Source organism: Pseudochaenichthys georgianus, chromosome 13 (genome assembly GCF_902827115.2).
Source record: "Pseudochaenichthys georgianus chromosome 13, fPseGeo1.2, whole genome shotgun sequence".
Classification (NCBI taxonomy): domain Eukaryota; kingdom Metazoa; phylum Chordata; class Actinopteri; order Perciformes; family Channichthyidae; genus Pseudochaenichthys; species Pseudochaenichthys georgianus.
Genome location: NC_047515.1, coordinates 2,651,579 through 2,659,661, shown reverse-complemented (window position 1 = coordinate 2,659,661; position 8,083 = coordinate 2,651,579). Strand labels below are relative to the sequence as shown.

At 39.2% G+C, this 8,083-nt stretch overlaps 1 long non-coding RNA gene across 1 annotated transcript; it reads left to right on the top strand.

Annotated features, from left to right (window-relative positions):
- The first annotated feature begins 1,037 nt into the window (after nt 1-1,037).
- On the top strand, nt 1,038-2,117 carry LOC139434971 (uncharacterized). The gene is made up of 3 exons (XR_011644251.1): nt 1,038-1,172; nt 1,562-1,622; nt 1,705-2,117. It is a non-coding gene; the product is annotated as an uncharacterized lncRNA (long non-coding RNA).
- The last annotated feature ends 5,966 nt before the right edge of the window (nt 2,118-8,083 follow it).

Below are 8,083 nucleotides of genomic sequence, written 5' to 3'. Positions count from 1 at the left end.
GGCCAGCCCATATCAATAATATATCAATCAATCAATCAATGTTTATTTATATAGCCCAATATCACAAATGTTACATTTGTCTCAGTGGTCTTCACAGTGTGTACAGAATATCAGTATGACAATACGACACCCTCTGTCCTTAGACCCTCTGTCCTTAGACCCTCACATCGTACAAGGAAAAACTTCCAGAGAAAACCCACAGTTTAAAGGGAAAAATGGGAGAAACCTCAGGGAGAGCAGCAGAGGAGGGATCCCTCTCCCAGGACGGACAGACGTGCAATAGATGCCGTGTGTAAATCGAAAAGATAATACATTTACAACATAGGTAGTCCAAATGTTTGGAAATGCATTTGTGTATAATAGGAAGATGAATCCAAGAGGATATCCATCCAGGACTTATGATCCAGGACCACAATATACCAAACTACATAGGCTAATGTGAGATTAAAAAAATAGTTTTAATCATGTTTTCGTGTTATAGTAGGCCTACCTTACATGAACCTGTTAGAAACCTTAATGACCCCATGATGATGTGATTATTTATATCTTAAAAACTTAACCTTTAACAACTATATTTAGATGTTCATAAATATCTACATGTATGTATAAATACATGTGTAGCAGTTAGACAAACATAATGAATAGATTATCTCATTATTACCTATTTTATATGTAATAAAAAATAAAAATAGAGTTTACTAGGCCCCCTTTTTATTTTTTTATTAATTAGACTAAATGATTTGTGCTTAAAGTCATATACTGTTGTGTCTCAAACGGATAGACTAGGTTATTAATTTATTTGCCAAATAGTTGCTTAAAATGCTACAATAATTTGCAATTCGTTTTTAATTTGCCATGTACGGTATCAATGTCTCTCGGTCACCGTAGTGTCGTGTCAGGTGGGCGTGTCGTGTAGTGGGGGTTTCGTGTAGGGGCGTGTCGTGTACGGTCCAAGCGGCAAACTGTGGGGTAGAGCCTATATATACAGTCTATGGGTAGAGCCAGAGCCATATAATAGAAGAGTTATGACACCTCCGTTCACTCCAATGGACCACTTTTTTACAGCAATGGCCGATCGTGGAGCCTCTCAATCGTTCCCCGGAAGTTAGCGCCAAGGCTAGCAGAGCAGTAGAGTTGCAGCATAATAGACCGTTCGTGACGGACTTTTAAAGGTAAGAAGAAGTTTAAAGATTTATATTGCGGATATTATCAGTACATCTGATTCAAATTAACATGTGTATTAAAGGATGTCAGTGGATTATCCCTACATTAGTAGATTTAGGGAATGTTTACAGATAACAGATTAAGCTAGGATACCGAAGCAAGTTAGCAACACACGTTGAACAACCTTTCAATTGTAAATTCCGTTCTCTTAATGTCATTTCGTCCAACATGTTGAATTAGAGAAGAGGGGCTTCTAAACAGGATTGTATGCGGGGGTGGAGGGAGTTAAATATTAGATAAATATAACTTTGGTGCGTGTAAGAGTGAGTGTTTTTAGCAGAGCCATATTGTGTCCTTGTGATTCTGTTGATTATTACCCGTCTGTATAATGTTGCAGCTCAGCTGATTTTGGATTGATGGCAAAGGGAGAGGGACTTAAGTGAGAGTGAAAACACAAGGTAAGTTTAATACTACTGTTTTATATAAGTAAGCATACTAAACATGTATTCTATCACTGCATTATATAAGTAATCTTGTTAGTAACCTACTGTATGGCAGGTGGAGGGGCAGTGATGTTACAGGTGGAGGAGCAAAACTGCAAGACTGCAAACTCACAAGACAGAGAAATCAAAGTTTGTTCTCCAGAGAAGAGGTTGATTTCACTTCAATTTTTTCATATTTTCTAAAGATGTGGAAATGGCACAAAAAAAAACTTGAGAGCTGTAACCAAGACAACTGTAACAACATGAGTAGAGAGCCACCAAGGTTTTTCAAGTCCCTCTCTTACTCCATTTTGCCAACCCAAACTTCCAGGTACATGACGGGACACCTTGCTTGTTTTTGTTGTTTGCGCTCCTCTGGCTGGGTGCTGGCAGGTGGAGGGCAGTGATCCCTTCCCTTCTTCCTTCAATCTTTGAGACTAATGTAAGTAGAAGACATGGCACTGTAAATGTTCGAACATTTAAAACATATAATTAATAAATGGGTGAAAATTGCTTGTGCCCATTATGGGCAGTATTAATATATATACACACATGCCAGCTAAGGTCAGAAGAGCTTTATTTAACAGCTGGTCTTATGTGTGTGACCCCTGTGATAACATTACATTACATTAATTGATAAGCCTGAAACATGCACTTGTCAAGGTTCAGAGGCACATTTTGCAAATATGGCAGTAGCCATCGATCAGCTTAAGATAAGATATACTTTATTGATCCCAAGTTGGAACATTTGCATTACATCAGCATGTGTAACAGTTAAATATGCAGTTGTGAAAATCATTTAGTATAATCACACAAATTCTGTGTTTTATATTCAACAATTCTGTGTTCTTTATTTATTGATTGTTCAATACCTGACAAGGCCGGAGATGAAATATCTACATACATCTATAAGAGTATAATACATTATGTATAATATCAGTTAAAATAAGTGCTTCAACATAGTTAACATTGCTGGAGGTATGCACACATATTGATAGATGTCATGTCTTGTAATGCACTATTGAGGAACCTGCAACCCAAGTTTTTCATTCAGTGCAGAACTACACCACAGTTGTGTAGGCCTATATGATATGTCAATAAACCTTAGAAAATCAGGAAATCTTGAAAGGGATGTGCAAAATAGTCATTACATACAGTCTTTAATTAACTATTAGTAGAGAATAACGAGTAATGAATATACTTTATAGGGATCGTATTAATATCTAATAATACAAATAATTAAATTCAATAACATGCTTTAACCACCAGGTGTCCCTTTATATCAGCTGTGCACCTTTATGGTGTGAATACAGCCTATCTACCAATTGGATCAAATATAAAAGTGAGCCGAATTAGTGTTGATACTGCAAGGAGACGTATTGTGTGAAAAGAAATGCAAGATGTTGTTTAATGGCCGATATATTTATGATCCACGTCACGTTTTCAGTTCCTCATGTTTGTCTTCTCATCAGGGCTCTATAAATACAGAACTACGGCAGATATGTAATATGTAATGCAGCCGAACCGTGTATTACAATGCCGTTATGTGATGACTTTCAAAGAGAAAAGCAAGCACACTCGGAATAAAGTATTATTTATTTATTTTTTAAATGTTTTCGGTCTGTTTCCGGTATTTGTTAATGACGATGTGCTGTGAGATGTGAGACTGGAATTGCACATGGGGAAAATAACGTAGGCTATCTTTAGATGCGGATTTTGTTAAACTAATATGTTTAGGCTGTGGACCAACACTATACATTGACGGGGAAGGGGGTAGCAATAAAGATAACACCGTTAAACAGTTACACAACATAACAGAAATAATATCGATAGCAGCGTCCCTAGCAACCACCTTGGTAACAATGAAAACGTCGCGATTTCCTGAAGTAATCTTCGTAATAACTAGCAAACTAAAGATCATGTACATCCACTGCACACATAATCTGAAATAACAACTCATATTTCTCGCATCAAATGACATCAAAACGCATTTTAATGGCCAAACTAACTTTAAAATAGGCATTTTCTACCGAGAATAAAACGAATTTCGGCCATGTTTTCTTTTTCTGCAGGGAGAAATTTGAAGATCATGTGACATAGACGCTGGGGATTCTGGGTAGTGTAGTGTCTTCTGCCATCCTTTACTCAGAAAAAATATTTGTTTCTCCGAATCGAAGGGGAAAAATACAAAAGCATTGCACACAATTTAAACCAATCAATGTTGTGTAATTAACAAGGATAATCTGGTGTTTTTTAGTCGATGAGTAGTGCAGATATCACTGTAAAATCAATCGACAGTAAGAGGAATACTTACTTCCGGGTGTACAATTCTCCGTTATCCAATGGGAATGGACGCTCACATTGCCTTTAAGGGCAGCCGGCATAAACGAATGCCGTGCTTCCATGAGCGTCAAATCCCGCCGCAGATGGGAATACATTGCAATCAGTTGAAAGCTATTTGCATCCCTTTATGACGCTGAAGGAGCCTAGGAGCGTCACAATTGGACGCCACGGACACTGACCAAACGTCGCTATTGGACGCTTAGGGAGTGAGAGTGTGTTGCATTAGGAAACACTTTATACTTACTGGACATGTTATACTCATTACATACTGTATATAAAATATGACCAAGAATGTGAGACAACTTTATAGAAATTCATATCACATCTGTTACTGATGCCATTTGTCATACTTTGTTAAACTCACAAATAATAAAGTTCCATAACTTCAGTTGGGAACAGAGACCACACCTTATCTCCCCAAGGCAATAGGTGTGCTATATAGGTGTGTATAACCCTTTCTCCTGTCTGTTACTCCCTCTTTCAGCACAAGAACCAGAGGGGGATTCAATGGAGCCTGAATACCTGCACTGAGACCCTCACCCTGCACCCTGAGTCTCAACTCTCAGTGTTTTTCAAGCCTTTCCCTGTTTTTTTTTGTATTAAACAAAACATTAAGCTTTCCCAATGGTGTGGTTTTCGTTTTGTGAAAAAGTGCAAATGCAGTGTTTGTATATAAATCACATATTTTGTTGCTGTTGGTCGTGAAATTGCTCCTGCTTCCTCCGCTCTGTGTCAGTGGGGAAGCCATACATTCGTACTCCTTTCTCTGAGCGATTGGAGCATCCCCAGGCAGCACAGCAAACCATGGTGGCGACTAGGAGGCAGCACAGCAAACCAGGACAATACGGAGGAAAGGGCACAGACAAACTGCATGATATGCTATTCAATGTTTATTGAATTCCATGTATTTGCAATGGATGTTCCTAAAACAACACATTTAACATCATCATCATCATCATCATCATCATCATCATCATGCTGCAGCTGCTGCTAGTCCTTTGATAGTCACCTGTCGGTCTCCTGTCCTTTCTGAAAGCCATAAAGATGACATTAGTCATTTAGATAACTTGTGTCCTCAATTACCAGGGGATTACTGAAACTACCATGCATTTAAGAAAATGGTAGAAATTAATCTAATCTGAATTTTAAAGCATTACTTTAGATCCCCTCCCTCTAAATATATCAATACACATTAGAAAGTGATGCTCCTGACTACCATACAAGTTTAAGAAGATAATATTGGTTTGAAAGAATTCAAAGCTATAAATAAACAACAACAGGCTCTTTAACCAAGGCACTGTTAGTAACATGTAAACTAGTTGTTCACACTAATCCTAATATTATCACTTAATATTAGCAAATTCTATTTTATTTTTTAAAACATATTGATGTAAGTACATACACATATCGATTTGTTGTATAAATATTGCAAATCAAAACCTTTATTCACTAATAATTACCAAAAATCGTAGTTCTATCTCCTGTTATCATTGCATTCACATTGCCCGCCATGAACTTCCGGGGAACGATCCTCGTCTCCATGAACCACGTGACGATAACCGTTTTTGGACTTCCGTTGTCGTAACTCTTCTATTATATGGCTCTGGGTAGAGCCTAGGCTTGTTTGAGACAAGCAAGACCTGCGCAGTTGCGATCAACGTCTTGCTAGTGCGTTGCATGATGGTTAGTCATTTTGTCCGACTTGCTCTGGAGGCTCGCCCACATGAGACTTTGAAATCTCGCGGGACAAAGACGCCCGCAGCCTTGAGAGCGAGGCGAGGCGAGTTGGCGCAGTTGCTCTCCACGAGCTGCGGAAGCGAAATGCTTGATGGGAAACGGCTCGCTGGTATCTCGAGCTGAGCGCTCATTGGTGGTTTTTACCACGTGCTGCTGATGAAGCTCTCCAATTGGCTGGCAAAAGTTTGTTGTTGTTTTGTGTCAGTTTTACGTCGCCACATCCATTCCCATTTTTCATCATTGTTCCACAATGTTTATCATCATGAAATTAATATCTATATATTTTATACTATACTGCTTACCGTTTTCATACTTTATATATCTTAGCATATTCATACACACTGTTTATACTGCTCACAGGCTGATATCTAGTGTATTCATACACACTGTTCATACTGCTCACAGGCTGATATCTAGTGTATTCATACACACTGTTCATACTGCTCACAGGCTGATATCTAGTGTATTAATACACACTGTTCATACTGCTCACAGGCTGATATCTAGTGTATTCATACACACTGTTCATACTGCTCTCAGGCTGATATCTAGTGTATTCATACACACTGTTCATACTGCTCACAGGCTGATATCTAGTGTATTCATACCCCACTGTTTATTCATCATTCAATGTTCATTCATGTTATTCTGTAGATTGTGTACATTACTTTCCACTTCACTGCTTGTTGCACCTGGTTAGAAGCTAAACTGCATTTCGTTGTCTCAGTACCTGTAATATGTGCAATAACAATAAAGTTTCTCTATAAGTTAAACCAAATCATTAAAATAAAATCTATTGTAATGTAATGATTTGGTTTAACCTTATTTATTGAATACATCATTTAAAATGGCAAGATTAAATCAAATTACATCCATGTTGTACACATCATAAAGCTTAAAGTGGCAGCTCAAGAATTAACACAGTAGCAGGTCTGTTCAATTCCTGCTCATTCAGCTTCATGTGTGCGGATCTGAAGGGACTGATCATTTGTAGCCTGTCCACCTATCAGTTTGCAAACATTAAGAGGGAGGAGCATTTCTAATTATGGAACCCAGTCACTGGTGTGGTTCCTCATCATGACTGAATTAACAAACCTATATAAAGCAATAGTGATCACCTTTGTCTACAGTGGGTAAAATGGAATTTGTGGTGCTTACACTGCGTGATGGACAGGGAGACATCACTGTAAAGGCCCTGACACACCAACCCGATTTTGGGAGTCAGAGGCCGTCAGAGGCTGTCGGGCATTCGCGGCGGCGTAGTCAGGTTGGTGTGTCCCTTACCGTCGACCGTGACACGCCTTATTTGGACTGCCAGACCCGATGCATGGCCGATTCAACATGTTGAATCAGCCATGCATCGGGTCTGGCAGTCGGACCAAATAATCACTCTGATTGGCTATTCAGCTAGCAAATCAGTGCATGAGAAGCGAAGCGGAAGTGAGGGACGTAAACAAACGATTTAAGAAGGCACACACAGACTGCTATTCATTTTCATCTCATCATGGCGATCTGGAATGATGCAAACGAAGACCTGCTCATCACCTTGATCCAGGAGAGGCCAGCTCTGTATGATATTACGGAGAAAAGATACTCTTCTTCTTCTCTGTCTTCCGGTTGTTGCCTCTTTTGAATGACGAATACACACTACCGCCGCCTGCTGGTAAGGAGAGTTATTGCCACTCATGCACTGAAGTCGGTGCGGTGTGTTCCCGTGCCACACATGGCCAAAACGCAGGAGAACACGGCCAGGCAACAGCCGACTTCAGCGTCGGCTAGTCCTCTGGTGACTGCTTGGTGTGTCAGGGCCTTAAAGAGCCTGTGACACCATCCCAACAACTGTTGTGCAATGAAATATTGGGCTACTAGTAATCTCGAACCGTCAGTTTAAAAAAGAAAAAGCGATACCGTTTCGTTAAATATCAATAATTTCGAACATCGCGGGGAAATTCCTTCACTCATTTTGAAGTTTTGGGGGAATCCGGAAGTGACGTCAATGCGGGAACGCTTCGAGAGCCAAACACGGACAAAGTGTGTTGTGTCATGTGTAGAAATGGTGAATTACTGAGTTTAGGCACGTTAATAACGTTTTAATGAAGTTGACTACAGTATATTCATATTTGTCAGTGCTTTCATGTCAATTCGGCGACATAAACATAAATGATCGTGGTGAAGATGATGATTACATTAGGATTAAAAATCGGGAGTGAGAGCTGCTGAATTTCCTCCCGTCGGATGTGATATAAAAACAAAATTAACAAATCGATTATTTTTGTGGTAATAAACTCAAGTGGATGAAACTACATTTATTAGTGCTTTCATGTCAATTCGGCGAACATATGATACATTAAATGATG